Below are 22,927 nucleotides of genomic sequence, written 5' to 3'. Positions count from 1 at the left end.
CTGATGACTTGTAAGGACATTGGGGTAGAGCTCAGCAAACCAGGGTATCTAACGTGTCAAAAAAAATACTGAATTCATGAAATGCACTCAAATTTAGCTGCTTTTTGCTATGCTAACAAAAAACATCTCTGGCTTGGTTTTATTTTACATCTAAACTTAGTAGTCAATAATAAATATGACCTTGATCTAGCTATTTTTGGTGAGTGGGTTTTTTGCATCCATGCAAGTGAAGTGAAATCAGGTAAATTCTCAGTGTGTAAGCTGTGGTCATGTGGCAAATTACAAAATTATGTACAAGTGCTGGTACATGCCAGTAGGAGTCATGGTCACTAGGCCTGGTCTCTGTTTTCTGGTAGGAGAAGATGTTTTTCTAGAGACTACTTCTCTCTTCCTTACAGGAAGCTGAAACATTTCAAAATCAGAAAATGAAAGGTATACACAGTTCTGGCTTATTCATCTGTATGTGTTTCCAAAACAAATAATTACATTGTAATTGTGAACACAAGCTAAGAAACTTTTAAATTTTTAATCAGCAACTCTATAGGTAGAATATTTTGAGAGATCAGCTGTATGTGTACCAATACATAATTTTTCTCTTACTTGCATCATTCCTTCAAAAATCATGATGATTTTTTTGGCTTCCTGGAATAGCAAAGGTGCTACAGGGATGTACCATCTGCCCTGTGCAAAGAAATCTCAGTCCAGCTTATTTTCTAAGGTCAGAAGCTCCTGGTCCTCTGATTCCTAAGGGATGGAGTACAACAGGAAGCTGTTTGATATCTGCCTGCCATATTCTCCTGTTGCTCTGGTGGGAGAGGTGCCTTTTGCCATCCTGCCCTTTGGAGTTTAACTCAAACTCCCTCAGCTGCAGTAACTGCCTCTGGGTCTGACATATCCATTGCAGCAAGGTGGGGATGTTGCCTTTGGGGGGCTCATGGAGACTCTTCCCTCTCTCTTCTCAGTGAACCTCACTGTGCAAGGGCTATCATGAAAGGAGAACTCAGCATTTAGGAGCCCTGGTCTAAGCTAAAGTCTCTTGCTCTCTCTACTTTAAGCCTGACCCTGACCTTGGGACACTGCTTATCAAGGTTGGTACTCACTAAACTCTTTTTTAGTTTCTGTCTCACAGTTTACATCACACAGGCGCCATTAACACAGGTGAACAGTCACTCAGCATGTGTTTAGAGATGCCTGTAGTCACAGCCTTGTGCCCTTAAGGAAAATCTGTGCAAGAATTCAGGAAAACTGAGGAGTTGCCTGGCTCATGTCTCCCTTTCACCGACTCCAGAATGAGAACACAGATCTGCTACAGCTGCCAGAGACTGTCAGCATACAGTGACTGAAGGAAATCTATATGCTCATCCACATTACAGTGATGTAGGGTGTTTTTAGCTGAAGGCCCATGACCTTTGAGGAAAGTCATGCAGTGAAATGCAGACCATGGTATGGACTGTGAAATGCATTCAGCCTCTGGCCCTATGGCTGCACCTCCACAGCCAGCAGTGCAGGAGCAGTGCAGCATCTCTTCCTGCATAAATAAGGAGGAACACTCTGTTTTCATTATATTGGACTTGTATACACCATTGCCTTACAGAAGAGATCAGCATTGTAGGCAATCTAGAGCCTGTATGTTCTGTTTCTGCTACAATTCCAGCTTTCCTGAAAGCAGAAGTTATGAGAGCCTAAAGACAGTATTTTCAAGAGAAGACTATTCAGAAATAGGGTTTTTAAGACTAGATTGTGTGTAAGAAGAACTGAACATACATTTGGAACCCTGGGCCCAAATGTGCCAAACAAATTGCACCCAGGCTTGCAGCACTTGTGAAAGTCCAGCATTCAGACCTCAGAGGAAACTTGAGGCAAAGGCTGGAGTGGGACCCAGGACTGGCTTCCAAGTTTCTCTGGCCCAAGATGAACATTTCAGTTTACTCAAGAGACCGTGCCATGTCAAGCTCCAAGTGTGAAGGAAAATTTGGTCAGTGCAAAGTTACCAAAGTACTTTGGCAATGGTGCTGGATTAAAATACCAACCTTCACATGAGATTTAATGAGTGCCAGTAGTCAAGGTGAGGCCTGTTTGAAACTTCTTAAAAAAATAATTTTATTTAGTCAAGCCAAAGCATTTTAATCAAGAAGATAGAGAACTTTTTGAACAAGAAATAGAAACTTATTTTCTAATACAGGTAAAGGGACATACCTGTCCCTGATACTTGGTCACATACAGGGTCTACCAGAAGACAACATCCCCTTAGTCATAACCATAAAAATTTCTGACAACTCTTCTTTCCTGCAGAAGGTTTTGATTCTGGTCTATGGGGCACAAAGGCAGCCACATATAAGCCAGGGACACCTGGGAACAATGCCTGGGAGAAAGCAAGATGAGCCTTCTTACCATGGGCTCAGCCTAACCAAACCCAGGCACCAGCATGGCAGGAGCTGCTCCAAAATTGGACAGCCTCGAACAGAAATATTCCTGTGGCATTTTCAGAGTTTGAAAGGTTTTGTCTAGCTCTGATAATTGTCTCAGCACTAGAAAGAGAGTGAGGACAACAATCTCTCAGTGTCATCTAGATAATGGGGTGATTGTCTGCATCTAGCTCTGTTCTCTCAGCAGCCTTCACACACTGGAGATCACTCAGCTCCATGAAGCTGGGCTTGTACAGGAATTTTTCCATTCTCTGGGGCATAGGTCTTCCCAAACATTGCCAACAGATTTAGGTTTTGGCTTATTGCATGGATGGGCCTCTTAAAATGACTGATTGTGAAGGAAGAGAGGTAGGTCTGGTTTGTTTGGGTTTTTAAAAAAGTTATTAGTAGTAGATTATGTTTTTACCCCTTTGGCTGGGCATCTTCTGCAGCAGAGAGGAAAGGGGGACATAAGTAATGATGGAATCCTGAATAGAAAACACTATTGTTTCAATTAAAAAAAAAAAAAAAAGTATATTACAAGGGCTAATTGCATGATTTAACATTTGAAAACTTTGCATTCCTTCTCTGCTTTGGAAAGTAAAAGGGCCTATTATCATTTCCAGGCCAGATGTTTCAGTTTATTGAGCCTGTTTGATCCCTGCACCTGTCTAAGACCAGCAGTTGCTGGATTAGTGGAAGGAGCTGAATTAAAAAATCTGGACAACTGTTGCTGAACAAGTGAATGGTGTGAAAATGAACAGACTTTTGGTATAAAGGATTTACTGTTTGTGACACAAGGCAGTACACATCATTTATGGTGCAAAATGAGCATGTAGACTTCATTCTGCATGTCCATGTGCTGGAATATACATTACAAAGTGACAATTACAGGAACTTCCAGTGAGGGAAAGAAGGGAAGGGAGGGAAGGAGGGAAGCAAGGGACATATTACACCATCCATCTGTGAGACAGCCGTTCAGTTACAAGGAATTATATATTATTTCTGGTGGATTATGCTGATTATAAAAAGAAGAATTTGGTTCCTGCCTCTACAGCAAACATTACTGTGCATCCTGAAGGAAGCAATGGCTTTTCACTTGCCCCTTTCCTGTCCTCTGTCTCTTCCCTTTGTTCCTTGCTCCCCTAAACATAATCACCAGATACTTTTTCTCTCTTCCTGGGGTTTTCCCCCCTCTTTTGGGGGGAAAACAGTGCATTTGACTAAATGCACTGTTCCATGTGACTCACAGAAGCTGTTTTGTTTCTCAGGTCTATTCAATTAAGTTACAAGTCTGGCCAGCCCTAGTAGGTCAGAGCCCAAGACCCCTCCTGCCTGGTAGCCCATCTCTGACAAGCAAGATTAAGTGATGGCAGGTATTCATACATCCTCACAGCTTAAAACCCCTCAAAACAAATATGTGTCAAATGCACACTCTAGGGGATGAACTGCAAGGGGTGGCACCCTGGAAAGCTGTTTCACAAACTGCCATGGGAAGGTTAAATATTACTGGTTCCGATTATCCCCAATTTACTGCTTACACATAGCAGAGCCTAAAGAATAGGGGAGACAGGTGTGAAAGTGAGTTAAGTGAAGATAAATGGTTTCCCCTGCTGTGTGAGGTGTGTCTTGGGTCATTTCCCAGCCCCACCTATTAAGTCTGCCTCTTCCATTAGGAAAAAGTCAAGTGTGTATTCAAATACTCAGCACAAAGTTTTTCCTGCCTCTGCAGAGATCATGCTTAAAGCTGTTGGGTTGAAGACCATGGATGTTATTTCTGATTTACAGGTAGAAACATAGCAAAATAAAGTCACTTGTTTGATATCAAACAGCTCAGTGTATGATAAGAAATGAAACCAAGCATCCTCTGTGACAGTTCAGAGATTTAACCACAAATTCTTAAGCCCTTCAGCCTTTTCAACAGCACCTTCAGTGCTTTGCTTGCCTGTAAGCACTGACCCTGGTTTTGTGCAAACAAGCTGACCTAAGTGACTATGCCTTGAGCAAGGACAGTTTTATGTGTCCAAGTGCAAAGACAGACTTGGTCCACATTCATCAGGAATTGTTTTTATGCCCAAAGACAGAGCAGCTTGTGAGGCTGGTCTGGAGACTGAGGCAAGCCTTGCATCTTCCCAGAGCTTTCCTGGATGTTATTGCAAAGGGACTGAGCCAGTGCACAGAGAGGTTGCTGAGCACAGGCCCTAATGTTCTGGCTATGCAGATGTTCTCTGTATTTGGAAGACACTGTGCGGAGAAAATTTAGAAATCAATTAGTTCCAGATTTCAAAATATATATTTGTATGCCCTCTCTGTCCTTGACATATTTTACCAACGTAGGTTCCTAAAATCCAGGACTTTCAGAGGACTAGTGCCTAATAACCTGCAAAACTCTGGCTTCTGGTCAATTATGATAATTAGAAAACAAGAATAGCACATCCCAAAATGTTCTATGTTGATGCAGCTGGAAAACTGCAGTTTAGTTCTTGTTGTAATACTTCACACTCAGACAGGTAGTAAAATTGGAAAACCTTTAACATCAGACACTGATTCATCATCTTCATATAAAGCCTTCGAGGAATAAAGAAAAAAATACTGATTTTTCACTCACAGGTAGTGGACCATATTACTTCCTTGTTAGTGTTCTTATCACTGTTTGTAATAGGAACATAATGAAGAATTGTGGTTAAAAAATGGAGAAATTACAATTTTTGTGCAGTTTTTTGTTTGATTTTCTTTATAAATAATTATTCTTTTGCAAGTTTTTAATTTATGCAAATATGCACACAAATATATATATACACATATATGCATTCAGCTTTTCTGTTTCTTTAATCCTGTACCTAAAAGATACCCTCTCTTTTCCTGTCTCTCTATTCTAATGAAAATAAAAATTAATGGGTGACTGATTTTACATTTTAAAGTTGTTTTCCAATGGTTAAATGTGGCTGTCATTAAAGATCTCTTAAAAATCGAATTCCATTTTGGTCATGATAATCAAGGTAAAAGTACTATATGTCCAATTAAGATGTGGCTGCCTGATATAAACTTTGCTGTAATTGTCCTAAAACTGGTTGATGTATGCAAAAAGAATAGAACCACTGAAATTTGAGTGGTTAAAAAAAATAGTTTTAAAATTAATTCATTAAGTGTCCTGCCAGTTTCAGTTCTGCGGTGTCTTGGCGTAGCAGTACGTCTGGAAGAAAAAATTCTAAATTCTAAATTTATATTATATGGTATTGTATTTTATTGTATTATATTATATTATATTATATTATATTATATTATATTATATTAATTATAAATATATAGTCTATATTATTATAGACTATATATTTAATTATAAGTTAATTATAAGTTATAAATCAATAGATTTATAATACCCAAGCTGGGAGCGTTTCTGTCCCCAGGAAGCTGTGTACAGCTGTCCCAGTACAAGAGATACAGCAAGCTCTCGGCTACTCTGGTACTTCCACCGTCATTTCTGAGTTACTCAAAATAATTTACCAGCAATGTTTTCTGTTTCTAAACTCACCCAGAGTATATCACTGGCATGAAAAATGTTTTTGTGTTTTGGCACTAACTTGCAGACCTGACAGTGGGTTGGCATGTCTCTCAGATATGAGACAGTTTAATCACTCCATAACAGCTTTAATTGTTATCACTCTCAGGCACTGCAGCCACTCTGAGCCTGGGAAATGAAGGCACAGGTTCTCCTTGCTGGATCAAGCCCTTGTCCTCTGTCCACCCTGAGAAAAGCTGCTGAATACCTGCAACGAAGATACCTGCTAATAAAAATATTTGGGAATATCATAATGTGCCGTTTTACTCATTTGAGAACACAAGAAGTGGAAAGCTCCATGTGATGCAGAGAAGACATGGAAAGCCACGGCCGAGTCCTGTTGGTCACGGTGGCTGCCAAGTGGTGCTTGCTGCTGTATCAGCTGGTGTTGCCCCAGCTGAGCACAAAATGCAGAAGGGAAAAATGGTTCACAGTTATAGTTATGAACTTCTGAGATGAAAATCTTCCAAGGCCCAGCTTGAGTTGGGCGCATCTTTGAAAAGAGCTATGTAGGTCTGAAATTCTCACACACTCTGACAGAGGAGAGGGGGATGAAGGCTGTTGTGAAACACATATTCTTTGTCAATGTGATCATATTTTAACTTGAAACTCCTTACAGATCTTTAGAGCACTGAGCCCTCTGAGGACTGAGTGACATGGTGCCTTTGAAGACACAGTGGCATCAATAGACAAAACATTGAACTCACCTGGCCTGTCTTGTGTGTGACCCAGCCCTGTTTTAGGCACCCAGCCTTGGAGAAAATCCACTGCTTTTGTTTGTCCGTGGTTAATCCAGGCAGAGGAGGATGGGGAGCTGCAGAAAAACCATTTCGCTTGTCTGAGAAGGCTTAGAGGTGCCAATTTTGACATTCTACATAGTCTTAAAATTCTTGTGCTGCCTGTGAGTAAAAAAAAAAGGGGGGAAAGAAAGCAAAAACAAACCCAGTGGATTGCATTGTGTGTGTTGAGCCTGAGCTACAGCCTGAAACTGTAAGCCAGGGATCCATTTTGTCACTTTGCACTTGCAGTTCATTTTCACTCTAATCCTTCCAGTGCAGGGCTGAGTGAGAAAAAAGTAAACAGGTTAATGCCAAAATCCCCCTGTGTATAGGATTACTCAGTGGTAAGAAAATGGCTTGGATACCTGGGCTGGGGAAGAAGGGGACTCCCACCCAAAGAAGAAAGGGGATGGAGATATAGATTTTGGGGTACCAGCCACTTTGCCAGATGACAAGATGATGGTAAAGAAAGGGAAAAAAAAAAAATCACCACTCTACCCCCTCCCTCTTTAGCTCTAGTATACTTCAGAAATATACATCAGGAGTGAGTACACATACACATCTCCCTCAGTGGCACATCCAATCCAATCTGTAACTTTTTCCAGTATTGATCTGAAGAGGTTTTTGACAGCCTGACCCACTAGTGCTTCAGGAAAGCATCTGTAGCTCCTGTGCCTGCCAGCCTCAGACAGCTTTCTCCAGCACCTTCAATAATCTCAAGGCAGCCTCAGGCAGTTTTGATTAGGCAGACATGCCTCATAACAAATGCTCATGTCTTAGGTCAGAGCTCAGCTTTGACTATCCATAGAGCTGACAATTAATTCCTTCTTTTCTGAAACAGCTGAGTGTGAGGCAAGACACATTTCAAAGCCGTTACCACCAAATAATCATATCAAATTACAACCCCACTGTAAAACAGTCCTTCTCATGCTGCTGTAAGTTCAATCATTAAAGAATCACAATAACGCTCAAACAGAACAAAAAAAAAATTGTTTCCACCACCAGAGTGCAAATTCTTTAACACTTCTGTTAATTAACTACATAACTGAATATAGAAATAATGGTCTCCCCATGGCCACAGAAATACAGGGGCAAATAGTGACACAGTGGATGTTTTCTACCTAATTTATGTCATGTTACCCATCAGGCAACTTACACTGGAAAATGTTTTTGTCACAGTTCATTCAATCATCTGTATGCTTACTTGAATGAGACTGAAATGCAGATTACCACTATTATATTAAGCTTTTGGAATGTACTTTTGCTTTAAATGAGTGAATTACAGATTTGCTGAGCTCTCTGAAACAGTCTGGCTAATCTGAAACTGAAACCACCTTCAGAAATTTCTTGCTGATGCTGGCTTGAGGAAGCCTGAGAAAAATCAAAATCACCACTTGTGATGGAGGTAAAATCAACACATGAAATTGCTACTTCACATTGGGTTGTGTGTAATCAGCAGTGTTTACTTAAAGCAAAATGCATCTTAAACCTGCAATTGTCAGAAGTATTGACACATAAAGGGCGTAAAGTAAGGTCTCCTACAGTCAAAAGCTAGTCCTGCTATGCCCTTGCATATGAGGAGAAGAAACACAGGAAAGAATTGTAGTTTTTCTGCACAAAAATTACTGTGATGTAATGGGTAATTTACAAGGATGTTGATTAAAATTTCTGTGGTAATAACAAGTATAGTTAGTAGTCACTGGCATATTAATTAACACGGGGCAATAACTCCCCTTCTAGCTGTCTGTAACAGATCCAAGCCTCTATTACTCTGTATCTAATAAAACTTTTAATAAACTATTCTATATAATTTCATAAATCAAAATAATTATTAATCATGTACAGAACTTAAGTGAAACAGGTGGACATAGGTATTCACTGTGGGATGTTACCACTCAGAGAAATCCAGCAGAATCAGTCTGGTGACCAAAACAGATATTTTAGAGTATAAGGAACAACAAAATGCCACGCTCTTAACAGACCAGACGCCATTAACTAAAAAGCAACATAGGAAGCACTTTTGACTTTCACTTGCTAAGTGTAATCTAACATTTACGCACCACAAGCCAGAGCGTCTTCCCTCCAATGTGTCTTCCCTTCTAGCAAATGCTGGCTGTGGAGGAAAACTAAGGAGTAATGTTCTTCCTTTGAAGAGTACTTCCATTAGCAGGAATGCTGCTCTTTCTAAGTGGCTTTGCTGTTGAAGCACATGACACTGTACTTGACAGTTTTAGATCTTTTAAAGCAACAATGACAAAAATAACTCCTTTTAAGTAAAAAATCTTCTTAAACATTTTTAACAGAAACTTTAAAAAAAAAGTTTGTGGCATCACTAAATGACTGAACTTTGCCTTTTAAAATTTAGGATGGGAAGAAAATTACTTTTTCCCCTTCTTCTGGGTTTATTTTTACTTTAAAATAGGGTACCCATTCTACACTTACATATCAGACTCAAGTAGGGAACCTATTCACTGATATGTGCTCTATCAGTTGTTAGTAAGTGGATGGGTTGTTGGAGCTTTATTTTTTTGAAAACCCAGCAGAATACCCACCTTTGATTTTCTTGCCAGCCCTTTATTTTACTTGTGGTTTTTCACAGAATGAGTAAATTGGGAAGACACCAGAGTGGGTCATTTGGTTCCAAGCTCCCTGCTCAAGCAGGGTCATCCCAGGGCACACAGGAGGTGCGAGGCACACAGCACAGGATGGTGTCTCACAGGTTCTCAAGTGTCTCCAGTGAGGGAGACCCCTCAGCCTCTCTGGGCAGCCTGTTCCAGTGCTCAGCCACCTGCACAGTGAAGAAATTCTGACTCATGTTCAGGTGGAATTTTCTGTGCATCAGTTTCTGCTCCATGCCTCTTGTCCTGTTGTTTGGCACCACTGAGCAGAGCGTGACTCCATCCTATTGGCACCCCCTTTTAGATACTGATGGGCATTGATGAGGTTCCCTCTGTCTCTTTTCAAGGCTAACAGGCCCAGCTCCCTCAGCCTTTCCTCATGCAAGAGGTGTTCCAATCCCTTTATCACCTTTGTAGCCCTGTGCTGAACTTGCTCCAGGATTTCCACATCTCTCCTGTACTGAGGGGGACAAAAATGAACACTGTACTCCAGATGCACCCTCACCCAGCTCCAGCAGGATCCAGAGGGGCAGGATCACCTCTTTTTGGGGCATAAGGAGACTGTTGTGCATATAGAATTAGCAATGCCTGTGCTTCACCTTCTTCAGTTTTTGCTACAACTGCTGAGCCAGGCTTTCCATTAGTCTTCTGACTGTCTTATACTTCAAACTAAGCACAAGAGATATTGAGCTCTAACAGAGCTCTAACAGATCAATGGTAATATTCTGCATGACCCTTGCAAATGATAAAATTCTCCTTGAGAAAAAAGACAAGTGTATGTATTGCTTGGAACATGTGCTTGCATCCCTGACAAATTTCCATCTTCGAAAATTTCTCTTAAGGCTGTTTTGTTACCTGATAAGGTACAATTTGATAAGGTTGCATGTGGCTTCTATAAAAAGTACAATATTATCTCCCCTTTATTTTCCATTATTTGGGTTAAGACTAGACACTCAAAACTGTTTTTGTCACTGAACTGGGGAATTACGTCTTCTTTTCCTGAATAATTCTTGAAAAATTATCAAGGATTTGTTACAGTTACTTTTGCTCATGTACATATTTAAAAAAAAAGTATTAGTGGACAAATACATGAACACACAGTTAAGATACTCTAAGTCTGAGAATGGAAAGTATTATATTTCATGGCAAACATCATATTCTATTCAGGAGAATTAGTGTGTAAATGTGCCCTATACACAGTTCACAGAAGCCCTTCCTCAGTATAATAAGGTGCATATTCATGACAAAAACACTGTAGCAGAAATCAGAGTGATTCTAAGCCAAGGTAAAGGTACTTCTTAGACTGTAAATAGCTGTATTAGAAGAAATATCACTATAGTTGTACTTTGATTCAGTCTTTCCTTTGAGAAGGAATCCTATTCATGTTTTAGTGTTTTGATATAGTCAGCCTCATTTGGAGGTATTCAGTGGTTTTTGTTTGGGAAACCATCTAACGGGCACTACTCAGCTCTTTATGAATAGAAACTCAATTTCTTAAGTATAATAGAGCTGTTCATTGGGTCTGTCCTTGTGTTGAAATTCAAAATATATGTTCATAAATAAAAAGTGACATTATTCAGTCCCATCCAAAAGGATAGAAACCTAAACATTTCTTTATGAAAGTAAAATGAGGTGACATGCAACAAAAAGGAGAGGCTTTTTTGTATCATAGTGTAGCTGGATACAACAAACAATGTGGGGTCTATAATACAACAGCTCTAAGAGATACATTACAGACTGCAATGGCAGTCTTCTCTGGAGTATTCTTCCTATGGTGCTGAATATCTGAGCAAGCCTGTCAATCTCAGAGCAGCTAAACAGTATTTTTTGTTCTGAAAAGAGTGAGTGAGGCTAAAGAATTATTTGTAAATCTGGTCAGTATGTATTTATATTTTTAAGTCAGGGCAGTTCTGAACTGGCTGCTTGCAAACGTGGTCTTGGTCAGCTTAAGGAGTTTTTCAGTCTCTTCAGAGAAAGATTACTTGCTAGGGCAAGATATCTCTACCTGTATACAATAAAATAATCTTTTTCTTTAAGTTCCTTGGTTTTCATGAAGGTGAATGTAATTATGAAACTGGGTTAATCGTAAAATTCCTGTGGAGACCAAGATCCTACAGATTTTTTCCTAAGGAGGAGGTTTGGTGTTTTGGGTTTAGAAACAGAATCACAATCAGAGGAAACTGGAGGAAATGTCAGTCTGCTTCTTGTTGTCCCATTTCCCTGGTGTCTGAGTTTCCCTGTGTCTGTTTCTCTCACAGTAGCCTAAAGCACCACCATGGAGCTTCTCCTGGGGTCCACAGAGGTTTCAGTGGGTGCTGGACCCTGAGGCTCCCTGCACCAATACCCTGCATCCATGGACCACCCATCCCTTGCACGGCCTCTGTGTGGTAGGATGGATGCACCACCGGGGCATCACAGAGAGGAAATGTTTGCCAAGGCAAGATGAGCGGGAAGAAGGGCTTCTGGGTCACACAGAAACAGCAGATGAGCATTACCAGTGCCCATTCAGAGTCCCTTTTTACCCCTCTGAATGGGTACACTGAGGAGGTGCAAGGTACATAGAATCATCATAGAAGGGTTTGGATTGGAAGGGACCTTAAAGATCATTTAATTCCAACCCCCTGCCAAGGGCAGGGACACCTTGCACCAGGCTGGGCTGCTCAAAGCCCCGTCCAACCCTGCCAAGGATGAGGAAGCCACAACCTTTATGGCCAATCTGTTTCTGTCCCTCACCACCCTCACCACCCTCACCACCCTCACAATGAAGAATTTCTTTCTAATACCTAATATAAATCTACCTGTTTCAGATTGAAGCCATTTGCTCTTGTCCTATCACTACACACCCTTGTAGGAAGATAACAATTTGTGGGTTTTTGAGGAGCATGCTTCTCAGAATTTTTCTCAAACCTCAGTAACCAATAATGTCATAAACCTGAGGACAGAACTTCAAGAAGGTTTTTCCACATTAAAATCCACTGCAGAAACTTTAAGCCACCAAGGTTTAGGCATTTAATTGCCCAGCAGGGCTTACACCCTGTACTCTTACTCACTGGGTGTGCTGGGTTCTCAGCAAACTGGCAGCTGAGTTTGATGATTCCTGTTTGAAGATTCCTGTTCCTGAGAGCTGACAGAAGTTGAATTCACAAAAACTTTTATAAAAAAGATTTTGGCACCTAATCATAAGATTTTTGTCACTTAAATTCAACATGATAATTGTTTAATTTGCTATTTTAACTTACGCATAGTTTTTAAAGTTATATCCATTCTTCTTGCATTTCAAAATATCAGTTTAGTAAGTAAAAGAGAGATATTTCATTACTCTTTTCCTTTAGCTCTTTTTAATTATCTTTTTTTTTCCTCTGCTGTTTTGTGACAGAGACCTGGTTTGCTCATTCATTCTGTTCTCACAGTGCAACTTGAGCTGTGTTCAGTGTTATGTTACTTCCTTCCTGCATTGAGAAACCTCTATCATGCCCAATTTACACTCTTTGCTTTCACTGCGCATCGTGTCAGCATTCCAGGCTGCAGTTAGTGATGATTAAATAAGATAGAAATGCCTGAAATTCGCTGGTGATCCTGCCTGAAACACAGGAGCTGACAACTTCTCTGCCACTTGCTCTGCGCAAGCTCGGCTTGCTTGTACTCTGATCAAATGCAAAGGTTGGATTTTTTAAAATCCAAAACAATTAATAACCTTGAAAATCTCTCTTAATTTGGTTTAGCAATTTGTAAATTGAAATCCAGATCCAAATTCTTTGACAAATGACCACGGTGTTTTCACTTCCACTGGCGTAATATTACCAAGGTATACAATTGAGTTCAACCGAGGCACAAAGCTTGATTAAAAATAAAAATTTATGGCTAAATCACTATAAAAATAAATTGTTAAGTAGTCAAAAATTAGGGCTGAGTTAGACCTTTCCCCAAAACTATACTCCAGCCTTTCATGAAACTTGCTAGATTTCAAGTGTGAAAATTGTTTTTTGCTAAAAAATAGGACTTCTGTAACCAAACTCTGCCTAGTCAGCATATGTGGCTCTTTGCATGCTACCATCCATCTCAAAAACATCTGAATGAAGAACAGAAGCTGCCATGATATTGGACTCCTGTCTTAACAAAGCTCCATGAAACTGTACTCTTAAATCTTGAAAAAACTTCCAGATAAATGTAGGAATCACACCAACATTAGTACTTTCCCTGAAGCCAAATGCAGCAATTTGGGCATGAAATCAACCAGATTAAGAGGAAGCAGAAAATCCATGCAAGGCAGCCACAGAAAACCTCTCTGCATGGCTTCTGCTGCTCATGGGATTATCCACTTTAACTCCTGTTCCTCCTTAAATCCCAATGGTGAGGTTGGGTTGACCATCTCCCCTAGCCTCTACCCCTACTGCAGGTGTTGGTTTCTAACAAACTCTTTCCCTTCCTCTCCCCCAGCCCCTGGGACTCTCACAGAGGGGTTCCTCTGGCTGCAGTTATGAATGCACAGCTGATCAGAGAGCAAGAGAGGGCTTGATACCCTATGAACTGATGCTCCCAAACACGTCTGTTGGAACTACCTAGTCCATGGCATCATTCTAATTAATTCATTTCATCATTATGAAAGCCGTCCTTTAACTTCTACTTCCCTGCCTTACTGAAGTGTATCATCCATTAGCCAGGGCAGGTGTAAGGTTCCTTCCCTTCAAACCCAGAAACTGTCCTGCACTGGGCTGGGGTGTTGTTTGGAGCAAGGCTCTGCTGCAGCAAATCTGGATTTCATCTTGCTTGCTGCGAGCTGACGACTCCCAAGGGAGCAAACATGGAGATCAGGCAGGTAGATAATCAGTGCTTGCTTTAGCAGGGTCTTTGGATGGCACAGGGGTGTGGAGAGGAGGATGGGTGTTCTCCTGCAGAGCGTGATGCCGGGGAAGTCTTCAAGGCAGGATGGCTGTGACAGGACTTCCTCCTCTGATCGGAAACGAGATAAGGGTGAAACTCTAACTAGAGGGCCTCTTCTCAAAAGTAAGATTTAATGGCCTCTAAATGATTGTGTATCTATCTAATGGATTTAGCCTGTGGCAGGAAAAAGGGAAAAAGGGCTAGGAAATCCAGGACTGAAGTTAAAGCTACTATGAAGCAAATCTCAGCAAAATAAATGAGTACAGATTCATTCTCTCTAAAAACATTCAGGGAAAACAATAGAATTGGAAAACAATTTATGTTTAGTACATTAACAAAAAAAAACTTGAAGCAATTTGTTTAGCACTCTAACAAAATAATAGCACTCTAACAAGAATAACTTTATTCTTTCGGGAAGAACTGAATAAAGACCAGGACTAGGGCTTTTATTTTTGCTTAACGTTTAAGTATTTTCTCAAGACAGTGCTAAATTACAGATAAGCAGCAAGTATGTAATGGCTGATAACAGCACATAGTTCAGGCAAGTGAAACGTGTGCCTTGTCACAATATTGATGTGCTTGTTTAAGGAATGTTCAGACACTGACTTTACAACAGCGTAAACATGAGCATTAACCAGAGTGAAGAGGGCAGGACGAGTATGGCAGGCACAAACGGACATCTGCATCACCTGACAAAAAATACACCTTTCCAGCATTGAAAAACATCAATGGTGTAAATAGAAAAGCTGAGATGAGTGGACAGAAAAGAAAACAAATATGACCAGTGGCATTTGTTAGCTGTAAGTTTGGGTCTCTGCACTTTGGGGCAGCTGGTAACATTGGCATGTGTTTTGTGAGGTGCTTCACTATCATCTGCCTGCACTCTTCATGAACTGAATTTATTTTCATTGATTCTTAAATATTTATACTATCAGGTACTCAGGCTCTAAGAGAGAGGTGAGGCACGTGCTAAAGTGAGCTCATGTGTATTTGCACTGACTCCAATGCAATCCCCTTTTTTTTCCACTTCAGTGGCTGAACAATCAGTCCCAGATGGGACAGATTCCATGCAATTCCTATTCCTCACCTCAAGCTTTTGACCAGCCCCCACTGAAGATGCTGTGAATGATGGGCTCCTGTGCTGTCCTGTATAGCTTGGAGCAAGGTGTTTGTTTACACGCCTCCCAAAACTGGGAGCAGGAAAGAGGGAAATGCAAATATTTAAGACATGTGAGCAGTTCTTTCCTGTCTCCTCTCTGAGACCTGCTGAACCCACAGCACAGAGCAGTTTCATGTGAACACACTTTCAGAGACTGGCCTTCCAGATCCATTCTGGGCATATGGAGAACAACTGGCACAACTTTGAACAACATTATAAGCTCAAGAGTTCATAGCACAAGACTGAAGCCCACATGCTGCAGAAAACCAAATGCCAAACCTGCCAGGGGATGCTGATCTCACACTGTCCCCTTGGTTCATCCCTCCCCCCTCTTTCAGTTTCTCAGAGGCTTCAAACAATGGTTCTGTCATTGGTGCAGGTTAGTGACCACAGCTCCCCTTCTCCTCTTGCCATTAGGGTCTTTCATGTCTTATTATCGAGGTGTCTAATCTTCCTGCCCTTTGTTGAGCATTGCAAGCCTTGTTGCAGCTGTTCTGTACGAGTTTAATGTAGCTCACTAGATAGATGTGTGGATGAGACTCTCCAAATGCTTGTGTTCTGCTTAGATGTTATCATGAAAACATAGCAGCCTTGACCTTTCACATAACTTAGCCAGCCATGAATGGTGGCAAGCCCTGTCCCCCAGCCACATAAATTTCATGCCTGTTCATCAGCTGCTGTTATGCAGAAGAGCATTTTATCTCCCTTACTTTTTGACATCTTAATTTGGTTGCAGGGCTTTCCTAGAAGCTATTCTTTGTATATTTTCATCCCCAGCTTTTGCCTACTGGAAGGTATTAGACAACAAAGTGCTGCCTGGACACTTTCATTTGTAGAACATGAGCTAATTAGCACTTTTAATGGGTTTAATGGATTGTACCAGAGTCTTATAGAAACAATGCTTCTTATCTAGCTAGCAATAATTGGGAACACAAATGAGTAGATCCCATTCTTCCCTGTAATTGCATTAAATCAGCTGATGTCTGAGCTGGAGCAGTACCAATGCGAATCCATCTATGAAAGCTGCTACACCTTCCACTTTATTTTGTCTCTGTGCTCATACATGTTTGTACTTGTTTCAGTGAGACTACCCACATGTGCTGCTCCTACCAGAGTGCAGTTCCCATTATGTTTTGGTACCATTTACTGTTCGTAATGAGATCCCACGAGATGGCACAGCCTTGTGATGAAGAGCTACCTTCTATTTCTTAATCCCTTGTTATGCAGCGTTACATGTATTAGATGGTTTACATATTAGATGTTAATTAAAGGGGAGCAGATGGAATCTGTCAGCATCAGAAAGGCTGTGTGCTCCAATTTGTGAGCCAGCAGAAGCAATCAACTGGTTTGTCAGGATGCAGCCCACTGAATAAAACTGTCCTGTGTGAACAGACAATCAGAACTGCAATTTCTTTGACATTTAACTGCAATGTGATGGATTAATAATAAAGCAATTATAAAGTAGTTAAGGAATACAGACTGAGCAGCAGCCGCTGCCTATGTAAGTATATCCTTGATGGAAAAACAGTTTTGATGCCGAATATGAAGTGTTGTGAAAAAATGCTTTTTATTCACTACTCTCCTCCCACCTTCCAGCAAACAGATTTATTTCTGTGTAGTAAAAAAAATCTGAGCATTATTTTTTCTACTGCTGGTGCTTTGAAATTTCTCTGTATCTCTCACAGGCAAATGAACCTCTCAATTTTCCAAGTACGAGGAGTAAATTGAAGAGTGGGCTCTGAAATTACTAAGTTACACAACAGCTTCTGGTGGGAAGACGGCAAGTGGCGATGCTGCCAGGCTCAGCCTTTCACTCGCTGAGTCCCATCTTTACTCAGAAACATCCTCAAGTGTGGGAGCAGATAATTGGGTCCCTGTGGTGGTAATTGCCACTAGCCAGTGAGCTGTAATATAATTTAGTTATTATATAATATTATATTATTTATTTTCTCTCTATGAGTCTCTTCTCAGTGGTGCACTTGACGATACCTCTGTAAAAGGGATGCTCAATGACAGTTGTGGTAGCGCATGTAGTGAAACCATCATTTGGCCCCTTTAAAAATTAGATCATGAATCAACTGTTTTTTACAGAAAGCCATAAGTAGTCTCCAGAGAATTCTGTGTGGGGATAAGCTGTGGAAAGATGAGAAGCAAATGAAAATGACTGGGAAAGAAGGAAAGGAGAAGTAAAGGAAACTGTAATAGATAAATATGAACATTTATGGGTATTTATCAAACTCCCGTTTTTGACTTTCAACAAGTCTTAGCACTGTTTCTTCCCCCAGGTCTGGAGCCTGGGTTCACCTAAACCATAAGTATCAGCTTAGGACCTGACAGAGAGACATGAAGTAAATCTGCAGTGTGAGAGAATGAAAGGAAGGAAAGGGGAAAGGAGGTTGTCAAATGGGCAATAGGACAAGCTTGTGTACAGAGCCCTTTGGTGGTTTCCAGCTTTTCAATCCTCATGCAAAGTAGCAGTCCTCTGATGGTGGGATGCAGCTGTGGGAGTGAGTGTGGCTGTGGTTTTGGTAAATGCTTGGGGAGAATGAGGTGAGCTCTCAGCTGCCACGTGTTCTAGTGCATGGCTGGGCTTCACCTCTCCAAAACAAAGGGGTGCAGAAACAGCATCACAGCTGGCAGCAGCTTAGAGAACAACAGTCTTGCCCAGTAAATGTGTTTATGTTGGTGGGACTCATATCTGGAAAGCAATTGTCTCAGCTGGAGATAATTAGCTATGAAATAAATGAAAATATATTTTCTGAGATCTGATGACATTGCAGAATTGTGGTATCAGTATTCTACACTGTGAGAAATGCCTTTTTGTGTTAAAAGGAAGGACCAGATCTTGATTCTTCTGGAAAATTATTTTTAAAAAAAGCCTGTACTGTCTCAGGGATGAGTGAGCAAGATTGTGGGTAAGCAGCTTTCAAGGCCACATGCTGTATATGTTAGCTGCTGTTTTACATTATGGCAGTGGCCAGGCTTCCCAACCTATTACACCAAGCACTGGCAAACAGAACAGGTTCAGAGCAAACTGGGGGTTTAAAATCTGTGTGGCATTTGGTGCTCTATCAGATGGCTGGGATAAATCTATGTTATGCTATCAGAAAATAGTTACATTTATTGACCAAATTAGTGTGACATTAGTGCTTTTTATGCTTAAGAAGACCCACATGCCAGAAAACATTCTGATTGCCTTTAACCATATTTTTGTAGCTTGTAGTGTCTTAGTCTTGGTCATCTTGAACATAATTATTTCTTGGTAGTCTTTGGTATACTTTCATTGTTTTGCTTTCATTGTTTTGCTTTCATTGTTTGCAGTTATAATTGCTATAAAATTATTTGTTTTAAACATGGCAGAGCAGCCTCTGCTAAATCTCTCAATTTTTACTGAGTCCCATTCGTAATTATAACATCTGTTTCTACATTAACTGATGCCTGACATGGATTTATCTATTGTATTTTTTAATGCTTTATATTAAGTTTTAATTAAGTGGCTACTGATATTTTAGATACTCCTTTAATTTCTCTGAATGAAAACTGTATATTGTGAAAGATGTCCTTTTCTTCCCTTCTTATAATGGTTATAATTAAAATATATGTATCAAATGTTCATATATTTTTTTAACTAGGAAAACATTTTCTAAGCAATTATTTCTTTCATATCTGAGGAGTTGTATTTATTGGTCACTCATTCCTCAAACAACTCATACTTAAAGTTGATTTCTGAGTTTTGTTAGGAGGTTCTAAAATCTTTTTGAAGCTTCAAGTTTCAGGTATGCCGGTCTCTGCTGCAGTCTGTCCCCACCACACAGAAGAACATCAGATCAGAATATTCTCACCTTGCCAAATGTGTTTTCTTTATTTTTGAGTCAGTGGATTTTGGCCATCAGACAGGGGCCAAATACTGAATTAAGATGTAAAGGATGGAAGGAAATCACATCCTTACATGCAATCACTTGAAACCTTAAATGAAAAAGTGCCCTGCATAGACAATGTCATTGTAAGAGGCTGAAATGCCCTTTTTCAGTACACCTTTCCCCAGTTCTAACAGGCAAAGTTAGTTTTCCTCTTAATTTCAACATTCAGGATGCAATATGTGCTACTAGTATAACTTTTTCTTCTGTGGGCTTATCCAGCTCACAGAGAGATTTTATGCCAAATGCCCTTTAAGCTTTGGTGTGGTGCATGAGTGAGAGACAGTGAAGCTGGATCCAATATTGGGCAGATGAAGAACAGGAGAAGCTTACTGAGCACCAAAGGGCTCACTGAGGAGTGTCTGTCCATTTATTGACTGCATGGTCATGGTTCTGAACCATGTGGGCTGAAGTTGGAGGAAGTTGTTCCATTGACTTGCTCTCAGATCATGGACCTGTTCAACAGAGCTGCTGCTGAGGATGTGACACTGGCTAGAAGTTCCTCATTGAAATATTTTACCTTAATTTCTTAGCAAGAGCTTCACGTTAATTTTCATGTGCTGCACAGCTACATTAGAAAAATGTGTTTTCCTCCTGAGATTAATGTATAATGACATCTTTCCAAAGAATGCTTAAGTATTCACACTTCAGAGAAACTGACCTTTAAGCTACGCTTAGTGAAAGTAAGCTAAAATCAGTACTGCATTCTTGTTACCAAGGACACTTATAATAATCTTCTTAATTGTCCTTGACAATCTTATCATTAAAGATCTTGGCATTAATTAACTATATAATGTCTCCTGGTTGATAAAATCAGCCTTGCTGTCACAATAGGCATTGTATTTCCAGGCATTCTTTGCAGGACTGTATCTATACCAGGGGTCGTTCATGCTACTAATGTTGCCTGGATGACACACAAACATTTGGAGCACTTAATTGTCTGAGAAGTGAGCTGAATGAAGGCAGTGGTGTCACTGTAAAATATGTTCCAACTCAGTGTTTCTCAAGGGAGCTTTTATGCCAAGATTAGTATCAATGTTTAATTGACAGCCTCTTCACTTAGTTAATTACCTGGGCTATTGTAGCAGAAAGAGAGAAATGGACAAAGGCATTTGTGATATGAACCACTACCAATACAGAAACAAATATGTGAGTCCTGTGAAGACCTACAGCAAAAATACTGTCTCATCTTTCTCCTGCTGGAGTATGATCTTTCAGCATTTTCAAAGGAAAGCCTGAATCACCACAATAGCATTGGTGGTTCAAAGGTGGCTGGGTTCAATGCTTTTCTAATTTTCAGATGGCTGTTAGGAAAGATTGCAAGTAGAAGGCTGAAAGTTCAACCTGTGGGCTCTACATCAAAACACAATCAGACAGAAATTGCATGTAATTCCATATCTGCTCACACATCACAAAAATTTAAACTTTTTTTTTTTAGTATATGTTTTTTTAAAAATGGGCAGACTAGAATTTCAAGTGTGGTCTGTAAATCTCTCATACATTAATGCACTGACTGTGGTTGTGCTTAAAATGTGAATGTGCACAAGGTCTTTCGAATACAAATGTGGGAATACAGCAATCCTATTGAGAATGCTTTCCAGAAGGCACAGTCACTCAACTTGGTGTCTCAGCCTGACCTCTCGGGCGTGCACGCAGTACCCACCTCCAGCTGTGCCCCCAGCAAGCACCAGCCAAAAGCACACAGCTGCTGAAGGAAAGCAGTTTATACTGTGCTCCTGGGTTAATTTTGCTGGGAACAGCAAACTTATTCTTCTGTCCAAATTTATCCTCCTGCCCATAAGCAGAGGGAGACAACAAACTTCTCAGTTTTGGCGGCAGGATCTTGGAGGGGGCTGTGTGACTTCCTACCAACGACCATGGCAGAAATCATCGGAACTGCAAGTGAAGAAATCCCTGTCCTCCTCTCTAAGCAGACCTATAGGAGCCAAGAGGCAAGACTAGAAATAGTCCTTATGTAGCAGGATGACAGTGTCCTTTCTTTTTTTTTCTGTTCTGGGGTGTTACATAACCCATTTACTGCCCAGTTGTTGTCTGTCAGCACAAACACCCATAGGACTTAAGCAGTGAAGTGGAAAGGACTATAAAACCTCTTCCATTTGCTATTGCCACTGTCCCTCCACAGTGAACAATCAGGGCATGATGAAACTGAGCTTGAACTCTAAAATCTCTATGGAATATCCTCAAAAGACTGGGGATCCAGGGCAGGCTCACCAAAGGAAAAAAGATTTTTAACAAAGATACTTAGCACCAGACCAAAGCCAACGATCACTTGCAATTTTAGAAGACCTTGGCACGAAGACTACTGCTGTGAGCAACAGCTCAGCCCCATTAAGGGTCTTCTATTTCCAAGTATGGACTCATCAGCTCCCCATTCCCATCACTCCATACAGGTATTTCTGGGGTGCAGTTTCACTACCAATTAACACTGTGAGCCACTGATGAAGAAGGAGTCCGGCTCTCCTCCTCTCTTGTTAGGTGTCCTCTCTCAGGTTCCTGGTACCCAGCTGCTGCATGGCCAGGCTGAGCCACCTGCTGGCTGCTCTGGCTGAAAGCTGGCAGTGAAGAAGAGCAAAGCAGTCCATGGATGAAGTGTCCTTCTAGAGCAGAGCCAGCATCTAGACTGGCCTCAGCATCATGGATCCATGTATTTGTGATGTTCATGGTGTGTTTGAAGGCAGCCAGAAGTTCACATAATGGTTCATTTAGAAGAATTGTTAGTTTTGGTGGAGATCTAACTCAATCTGCCAGTCAGACTGCATTTGTCTCCTAGCACTTTTGCCATCAAGCTTCCTTGGACACAGCTTTTAATATGGAAATCATCTTGATTATGAAAAGGAACAGACCTGTGCTGCACACTGTCTTCCTTGGTGATCCTTCCAGAAAGTCCTTCTCCGCTAAGGAAATTGGTGGCAGGTACTGGGTAAAGGGACTTTAATCCCCATTACTGCTGCCATTGGGTCTGAGCTGGACGCAGACACCTGTGAGTCTCTGAAATGCTTGTGCCCTGTGAAGCATCAGGGCATGCAATATTTCCGTACAGAGCACTCATCCCCTTTTCTTCTCTAATGGAATGAATCAGATTCCCATGTTCAAGTAAATTCTTTCTTATATGACTCTGGTTTTACTTCACACATTTCTTTGCTTTTCCTCGTGATTTTCTTTCACCTTTTGCCAGCCATTTTGCAGAACAGATTTCACAAAACCTTGCATGTCCTAAGGCAAAGAAAAAAGAATTGCCAAAGTTTAGATTCTTGAGCACTCTCCTCCAGACTACCAGGAGAAGGCTAAAGTTATGCAACTCATTTCCATTTTCCACAAGGGAAATATGAATGCTAGTGACTCTGTTGGGGAAAGCCCACAGCTGCACAGAAGGGAAGACATAGGTGCCAATGAAATTTAACAGTAGAGTAAAAAGATCACCTCAAAGCTTCTGTATTTGGATCTGAACAAGGTCTGAACAGAGGTTCCAAAGGCCACTGATGCTTGAACTCTGACTTGCTGTAGACTGAAATATGTCTTCCAGTTTATTCAGGGGCAGGGCTATATTTCATGGCTTTGGATGCAGCTCACAAGCTTCCATCACCATCA

General features: G+C 40.8%; 2 long non-coding RNA genes across 4 annotated transcripts in view; one reads left to right on the top strand and one right to left on the bottom strand.

Annotated features, from left to right (window-relative positions):
- The window catches only part of LOC134415567 (uncharacterized), a 56,243-nt gene extending 50,025 nt beyond the window's left edge, over positions 1-6,218 (top strand). For both annotated transcript variants that reach the window (XR_010027083.1, XR_010027084.1), the window contains exon 5: positions 6,074-6,218. This is a non-coding gene — a long non-coding RNA (uncharacterized LOC134415567). The remainder of the gene's footprint in view (positions 1-6,073) is intronic.
- Positions 1-22,927, bottom strand: part of LOC134415566 (uncharacterized) — a 35,306-nt gene that overhangs the window by 5,905 nt on the left and 6,474 nt on the right. The window contains exon 3 of one of the 2 annotated variants that reach the window (XR_010027080.1): positions 6,672-6,863. This is a non-coding gene — a long non-coding RNA (uncharacterized LOC134415566). The remainder of the gene's footprint in view (positions 1-6,671; positions 6,864-22,927) is intronic. The other variant, XR_010027081.1, reaches the window with a different exon arrangement.

This window comes from Melospiza melodia, chromosome 3 (genome assembly GCF_035770615.1).
Source record: "Melospiza melodia melodia isolate bMelMel2 chromosome 3, bMelMel2.pri, whole genome shotgun sequence".
Lineage (NCBI taxonomy): Eukaryota > Metazoa > Chordata > Aves > Passeriformes > Passerellidae > Melospiza > Melospiza melodia.
This window is presented reverse-complemented; position numbering and strand designations above follow the sequence as displayed.